This window comes from Varanus komodoensis, unplaced genomic scaffold, assembly GCF_004798865.1.
Source record: "Varanus komodoensis strain SLA01 unplaced genomic scaffold, ASM479886v1 scaffold36, whole genome shotgun sequence".
NCBI lineage: Eukaryota > Metazoa > Chordata > Lepidosauria > Squamata > Varanidae > Varanus > Varanus komodoensis.
In genome coordinates this window covers 6,534,830-6,542,784 of record NW_025335873.1, presented here as the reverse complement: position 1 = coordinate 6,542,784, position 7,955 = coordinate 6,534,830, and the positions used below count along the sequence as shown (strand labels likewise).

The window sequence follows — 7,955 nt, the reverse complement described above, 5'->3', positions numbered from 1 at the left end:
GGATGTAGGACAGGGGGGGAAAATAACAGAAAATTAGAGCCCACAAATACCCACGCTCAAAAAAAAACCGTGCCTTTTTAAAAAAAAAAAAAAAAAAAAAAAAAAGCATTAGAGAGCATGTGTACATGAGAATGCACGTGAAACATACCTGTCCTTTTGGAAAACGTGCCCGAACATGCTTCCATCAATGGTGGAATAAAATATGCAGAACTGATGTTTAAATTTGGGGAAAATATGCATACATTTTCATATAAAAGGCGGGAGGAGTTCACAACCTGATATGCTTGGCACTCAACCCATGAGAAGCCATAGGTTGAGAACAAATGACCTCCGCTTTCCACATCCCTAAGATGTTCAACATCCCACACCAATTATCAAATAGCCAGAGGTTATTGTTGCCCTGAGTCCAATTCCAGGCAGCTCTCGCCTAATTTGAAAGGCTCTCAGGGTGCCATCTCTTTGGACCTGTGGCAACAGTGATTGGTCCCTGTGTAGGAAAGCAGGAGAGGAAAGATAAGTGAAGGGGCAGAAAAAGAAAAGTGGGGACCCACCGCCTACCCACTGCTGACTTGAGGCCTTGACAAAGTAACTTGGCAAGGATACAAGTAAGGTAACCTTATAGGACTGTCTCTGGACAAGGGCACCCATGTAGTCTGTGCAGGTACTTCTCCTACCTGTGCATGGTTGACCTCCATCCCACCTTGCCATTGGCTTGCTTCCTGCTCTTTGCCTTAATAAATTCCTGCATGGCCCTCTACGGTGGTTGTTCTTTCCAAAAAATGTTGAAACACAGACCCCACTGATGCTTCCAAGCTGCCTTTGATCTGTCGCTCAGCACACAAATTTGCCTTAGCTGTCTATGCAAATATTTCCTCAAAATTACAAATATTCAAAATGTCAGAAACATGCAAGGGCCTTTGTTAAAGCACGTTGTTTTATGGGATTAACAACAAGCTGGGATGCGTGGAAATGTTGACATGTTATTTGTACAAGGCTGAGGGTGGAGAAGGGGGAGAGGGAAAGGAGGAAAAGAAAAGGATTGTAATAACAATGCAGCAAGCCAGCTGAACAAGCCATAAATACAGTATAAGGCCCTAAATATATAGATGCAGATATTTAAGTGAACCAGTGAAAAGGGAAAGAAAACTGTGCTTTAACAAGAGGATGGTGTTGGTTTATAGCTGTCTGGTGTGCAGGTGGGTGGTACGAGGCAAAATTAATTCCAAGGCGCAAGCCCTGGATCAACATATTTGGGGGAAAAATGTACCTTTGTATCTAAAAAATCAGAGTGCCATGAATATTTAACAAGGGAGAGAAAAAGAAAGATTTTTGTCATCTGGTAAAACAGTCTCTGAGAGGCTTAGATTTGGCCTGCCTTGTGTAAGCTTCCCTTCTTTGTAAACAAAGTACGTCACATGCCAGAGAAAAGATTGCAATCCTTAATTTGAGCTGGAGATCAGCAATTTCAGAGTCTCAGATGCCACCTTAGAAACAAATCAATTCCCCAGATTTATTATGATCACCACTCTGGCTAATTCAGGCTTCAGTCCTCTAGCCCAGAGGTATTCAGTGCACAACCAACGGGTCGCATTTGACCAATGGCTGCTCCTGAGGTGGTCTATGGAGTGGCAGAGGTCTTTCCAAAGACCTATGTAAGAGCTCTAGTTCAGATGGCCCTTGTCAAAACTGACAGCTTGGAGTAAGGGGTTGGTTTACTTTTTTTCACTTTCTCAAGGCTTGGCAAATGTTGGAAATGTCCAGGTCACTGAAACCTACCAGGTTCATGCAGAACACCTAGAGGGTCTTGTCACAAAGAGGGAAACTACTGGTCAGCTCCTTTCTTGGGCAAAGATCCATCCATGGCGTTGTTTGCTCTTGTCAGATGACCTTCTGACAGCTGTCATAGAAAGCAAAGTAGAAATTTAGCCTATTTCTCTATCTTCCTCTCCCATTTTGACAGGAGAAGTTTCCAACACATTTCATTTCAGACCCTGGTAGGAGTGCAGGTGAACATTTGTGACAGACCCAATTTTGTCCACTAAAAGAAAGGTTTTGGAGCTGAATGCCAGAGATCCAAAGTCAAATTATGTTCTATGAGTAATTGCTGGAGTTCCCCCTGCCCCCCTATATATGTGCAGGGCACTGACCTTCATTATTCCAGTAGGGAATAGATTTCTGTAAGAGGAAATCAGGTCAGAATTATTAGTGGAAATTTCAAGGACCACAAGCTTCAACCTAAGCCAAGCAGCTTCTAAGAACTGGGTTACCCCTTGTTCAGCAAAAAGCAGTATTGAATATGCAGGACCAGAGAAAGAGGGCTATAACTTAAGAAGTCCTGTTGTCTGACACCAGTTCAAGATTACTGGCTAACTGTGTAACATACATCACTCCCACCTTCTGGCCAACAAGCAGCAAGAACCTTCCTGAGGATGGAGCTAACACTGTTTGGTTAAGAAGAGAAGAAGATTCAGTTTGGGATCAACTTCTTATCCAGAATGGTAACCTTTCACCAGTTATCTGACTCTCTGACTTGACCGTTGTCCTTTGTTAAGGGCCTCTGAAATACTTCTTTTCTACCACAAAGCCAGCCTGGCAGGCCTGCTTCAAGATAATAACAAATGCAGTCAGAAGCCTCTTTTCTGAAGCCATTTGGAAGCAGAAAATGGTGGGCTTTCTATGGGGGTGGGGAGAGACCAGTTTCCAACAGAATGCTACGAAATCTGTCCCATGTATGCACTGTGAATTGTCAGTCACCTTTCATTCCATCATTGATGGGATCAGAAGCTGCAAAAATGTGTTTTTGTACACTTTTGCATGCATTTGAAGTTTCAAAAATTCACATTCCTGAAAATGCAGAAATCCCCCTCAAAATACACAAAAATCCCTGCCATACCCATATTGACATACTTTAACCCATGGGAAATACATTTTTCGTGTATTCTATGTATTTCAGTACAATGAAATTTGCAGAATATTATGTGCAGTCTCTCTCTCTCTCTCTATCCAGCAGCCATGGAATCCATAACTTGGGTAAAGCCAAGTGCTTGGATTCTTAGAGGCTCATATTGAGTGTATTGCAGATCCAACATCCTTAATTCTGCCCTCTGTTGACCTCATTCCAACTTCTGATTCAGCTGGTAGAATTTGCTCAAAATCCATTATGCCTAATTGAAAACAAATCCATTTCTGTAGTGACTCCATTAATGGCCCAGTGAAGGGGTTGCTTTTGCCTGTGTGTATCCTAAAATATTCTGGGCAGACCTTGTCCTTCTTCCTCTGCAAAAAGAGCCACATTAGAATGAACAAATAATTTAAGTTTCATCTCTGAAGCCAGGTTCTCTTGTGCCTTGAAGTGGCTAAATTATGAAGTCCCTTCAAGGCGATCAAACTGGTTAGTCCTAGAGGAGATCAACCCTGACTGCTCTTTAGAAGGCCAGATCCTGAAGATGAAACTCAAATACTTTGGCCACCTAATGAGAAGGAAGGACTCCCTGGAGAAGAGCCTGATGCTGGGAACAATAGATGGCAAAAGGTGAAGGGGACGGCGGAGGATGAGGTCGAGTCACTGAAGCAGTCCGCCTGAGCTTAGGTGGACTCTAGGGGATGGTGGAGCACAGGAAGCCCTGGAGGAGTGTAGTCCATAGAGTCACGATGGGTCGGACATGACTTCGCTACTAACAACAACAAAACAGGGATATGTGTAAACCCCCCAGAAGGTGTGCCATTTTGAAGAGCTAGTTTTCCTGGCTGTATAAGTCACTGATTTTCATGGGAAACTGCACTCATCACATGCTTGAGGTATCACCTAAAGATAGTAACAAATGTTTTCTTCCATGGCACATTCCAGATGGACTCATAGCATGCATTCCCTGCTCATAGTGCGTGGATTCTGGTTTGGGGGTAGGAATCTGCTGGACTTGCTCAGCTCGAGAGGCTGGACTGCAGCCCTCATTTGCTTGGCACACGCCCTCTGCTCTCCTTCAGTGCAAGTGGAGTCCAGCTTCCCCACACATGACTTGCAGGCTTTGTGCAAAAGACTGTGCTTTCTGCATTGTGTCTTGGCTTAGCTCACTTCCTGGCCAGGGCTCAGCATAGGGAAGAGGGCTGATGAGCACAAGTGAGACAGATTCTGACCCAGTTCTAACATCCCTGAAGCCACGCTACATTCTGGGCTTAGGTTTCCTTAAACTCCTTAAGCAGCAGCTCCCACACAAGTATGCTACTTTTAAGACTGTACAGATACGTTGCCTAGCAGAATCCACTCTGAGAGCCAGCTGGGTAGATGGCATTTCATAACAGGATAAATTGGTCCCTGCAACAGCAGGGACTTGGACCTGATGGCCTTGTTGACCTCTTCCCACTCTACTATCCTATAACTGTATGAAATAGCTAAACCTAAACACATAATTTGATGGCATCATTTGAAACCTCGATGGCTACTTGTACTCAGACTCTGTCTCTTCTGCACCCTCACACCCACATAACACATGTTTCTGGCTGCATCCTTGAACAACCAATGGATGGATTACAATCTGTTCACAGAATACAGCTGGGCATAGCATTAGCTGACTGACAGATCCAAAGGCCAGAGTGATAGAGTTGGCCATCACAGTAAGCTGCTTATTCCATCTCTGCCCTTGCAGCAGGACTGAACTGTGCAGAGTGGGCCTTTTTGTAGTTTTTCCAGGATTTTATCCAAACAGATTAATAGAACTGAACAGCTTTAGCCTTCCAAGTTTGCACTTCTCCAAAATTCACAGTGGCATTCCCCAGATTTTCAAAACTGTGATCCAATGTGTATAACTGGGGAAGGGATATATGCAGACATGCATGCAAAGGTTCATTCAGGTGAAGCCGTATATTCAGAAAATGGATAGTGAAATCCTGCCCATATTAGAAAAATGATACATTTGAAATGCATGTATCAGAAGAGATGTGAATACATTGTGTTTGAATTAAAGAAACACCTCCAAGTTCAGGATGAAGCAGACTTGGAAAATGTCTGGTTGGAAGAGGTTGCTTCTTACTATGTTGCTCTTCTGCTGAAGGGACTGCATCGGTTGCTGATGTACCACTAGCCCAGACTTTTGGTTTTGGAAATAGAGTTCGAAACTTGAGGGACCCGGGATCAGGCAATCTGAGAGGTCATCTTCTCCCTTTCCAACCTTCCCAATCGTGCAGGCCATTGGAAGACATTATCCTGGGGTCCACCAGGGAAAAAACCATCAGTGTGGTGAATCCACTCCCTAACTTTGAGGCCAAACAGTCGGGACACCTCTAGAGGTATCTTTTCTCCAGAAGGGCTTCCTTGCTGATCAGGCACAGGGTGAATGTTACCCCATTCTTAATTCATGATTGATACTCTTTTATCTCATTTGCCTTTTGAGTGTTTGCTACTTTGGAATGTGTCCAGCTACAACGCAAGACAAAATGTGTAAATAATAAATAAATCAACGGCTGTTAAGACCACAAACAAATGAAAAACCAGTTCGAGGCAAACGTGACACATCCCTCCATGTCTAACTGCCGAGAAATTCCAACTTTGCCTCAGTGCACTGATGACACTGACATTTAATATATGTAGAGCAGCATTTTGGAGAAACTCGTTGCTTATTCATAAAACATTGGCCATGTTTCGGAGGATGTTCTTTCCCACATGGCACTTGGCCAGCGAAAAGTGTGGGCAAAGCTCCAGCAAGAGCGGCACTGGAGAAGCAGCTAATGGAGATGGCTGGAAACCGAGATGAGTGCTTCAGTGTGTGCAAAATGAAGCAAAAGGTGCACTGGTCTTCCAAGCTACTGCATATGGAAAGGGGTGTTATGTGGGATTAGACGGCATCTTTTCTCATTTTTAATTAACCTTCTTCACCTTTGTGCTGTTATAGGCACACACAGTCCTTGGTCCTGCATCAAGGGTGTAATTAGCACAGGCTGACTATGCTTTGCAAGAGAAGTGCTTTCCAGATAGATAAGAAGAAGAGTAAAGCAGAGGTTACGAGGACTTCACAGAAGTGAGCAGATTTGAGAGGGGGGTTCGAGGAACACAGAGAGAAAGCTCATGAGATGGCCTTCACTCCCCTCATTTACCTTCTGTGGGTCTTCCCAAAACAGCTGTGGAAGCCCAAAGGGGGATGAAATCGGGCTGGGTCTGGGGTTTTCTATGGATCTGGCCATGTCTCAAACCATAACATTAATTTCATGTTTAGGAAGATGTGGGCTGTCATAATTACTTGGGAATCCTCTCTTTTTATCCAATCACTATATATTTTACTTTGGACATTTACTTCTTTCATAGCCTTTCTGAAATTCCCTATCCTTTCCCCAGGCAGAAAAATAGGGAAACAACGTCACCCCAATTTTCCTGGGGAAGGAGAAATTCTACAGGTTTCTCAGGCTGGGCAGAATTGTATGTCCTCCACAGAGTACTGGAGAAGGAAGTGTGGTGATCCCTATACTTTAAAAAAAAAGTGGGGGGAGTTGAAGACAATTTTGCACAATGGCCTATTGTTCTAGGAGAGAAGGATGGTCAGGGGAAAAGACACCCTAAGAAATTGTCTCAGCTAAAAAAAAAAAAGAAAAAAAAACTTCTCTTAGAAATGAGAAAACTTTGGATTGTGTGTGTCTGTGTATATGTGTGTTTTAATCAGTTGTTGTTGTTTTAACATTAAGCCAATTTGTAGATCTTGATGGTTGGAAATTATGTAAGTGTGTGGGTTGTGGCGGGGTGAGGAGAGAAAGAAATTTCAGTAAAAAAAGCTATATTGCCTGTAGATCTAAATAAGGGATCCACGTCCATCTCCCCACAGCCTCTCTCTCTCTCTCTCGCACACACACATTTTTTAAATGCTGCTGTTTCAGAGAAAAGGTGCAGCCACTCCAGCTGCTGGCAGTAAATCATCCCACTGGTTCTCCAGGATGTGTGCTGAAGAAGGAAAGCCATTGATGAATGGGGCTGTCCATACTTACATTGAGAGCAGAACAGCTGTGAGAATCTCCGAGCACCATGAGTACCGCTTGTAACCGCCTCTCTGTCTCTCCTCCTCGGCTACGCTCACTGACAGTGATGGATGTCCCGCTGCTGCACAGGATTCAGCCAGTGGTGTGAGCGGCTACTGGTGTTTGGCACGATTTGGAGCAAATCCCGGTTCCCCTTGGATGTGGCAAAGCTCCTGCGTGAGGTCGGGCTGTCTGTCCCGGATGGGCAAAGCTGGCAGCCTTCAGGCAGGAGGAGTGGAGAGAGGTGCGATTGCTAACAATGGCCTCACCTCTGTTAATTGTGGTCTCTGGCTGTGGGGCAGTGTAGGAATGAAATCGATGCTGCTGCTGCACCAGGTGATTTAGGCTTCACCTTTTGAATGCCTCCAACACAGGTAAATCTGCTACAAATGCTTTAATTGTTCTCTTCATTCTAATCGAGAGAGAGAGAGAGAGAGATAAAGAGCAAGCAAGCATTGAGAAATGTTGCTGTGGACCAAAGACTGAATTCTGAGCATCATCCACTGATCTTGAATCTAGCGATGGATGAACATCATGACTGCACGGTCACCTCCCAGAGGGTTTCCAACCAAAGCAAGGTGCAAAATGAGGCAAACTCAGTGCACTGTAGAGTGAGTTTGCACATGATGATCCTACATGGCACAGGACAGTCCTCTGTTGGAAGGGGTAGAAGACCAGAGGGGAGTTTGTTCCATAGAAAGTGGCCACCACTGAGAAGGTCCTTCTTGTTGTTGCCACCAAGTGAGCCTTCCTTGGAAGTGACCATTGGAGGCAGGCTCCAGAGGTGGATTGGAGTCCTTGGGCAGATGGCAATCAGGAGAGGTGTTCTGTCAGATATTGTGGTCCCAGGCCATGTCAAGCTGCATAGGTTAAAACCACCATCTTGAGGAGTTGAGTTTTGTTGAGTTTGGCTCGGATGCATACCGGCTGCTAATGCAAGTGGGCCAGAACTGGTGTTG

General features: G+C 44.6%; 1 long non-coding RNA gene across 1 annotated transcript in view; it reads right to left on the bottom strand.

The window, feature by feature from the left end:
• LOC123028297 overlaps positions 1-7,356 on the bottom strand; it is an 8,022-nt gene extending 666 nt beyond the window's left edge. The window contains exons 1-2 of the long non-coding RNA XR_006415654.1: positions 6,967-7,356; positions 1,777-1,897 (exon numbers count right to left, since the gene is read on the bottom strand). This is a non-coding gene — a long non-coding RNA (uncharacterized LOC123028297). The remainder of the gene's footprint in view (positions 1-1,776; positions 1,898-6,966) is intronic.
• Between the last annotated feature and the right edge of the window lie 599 nt (positions 7,357-7,955).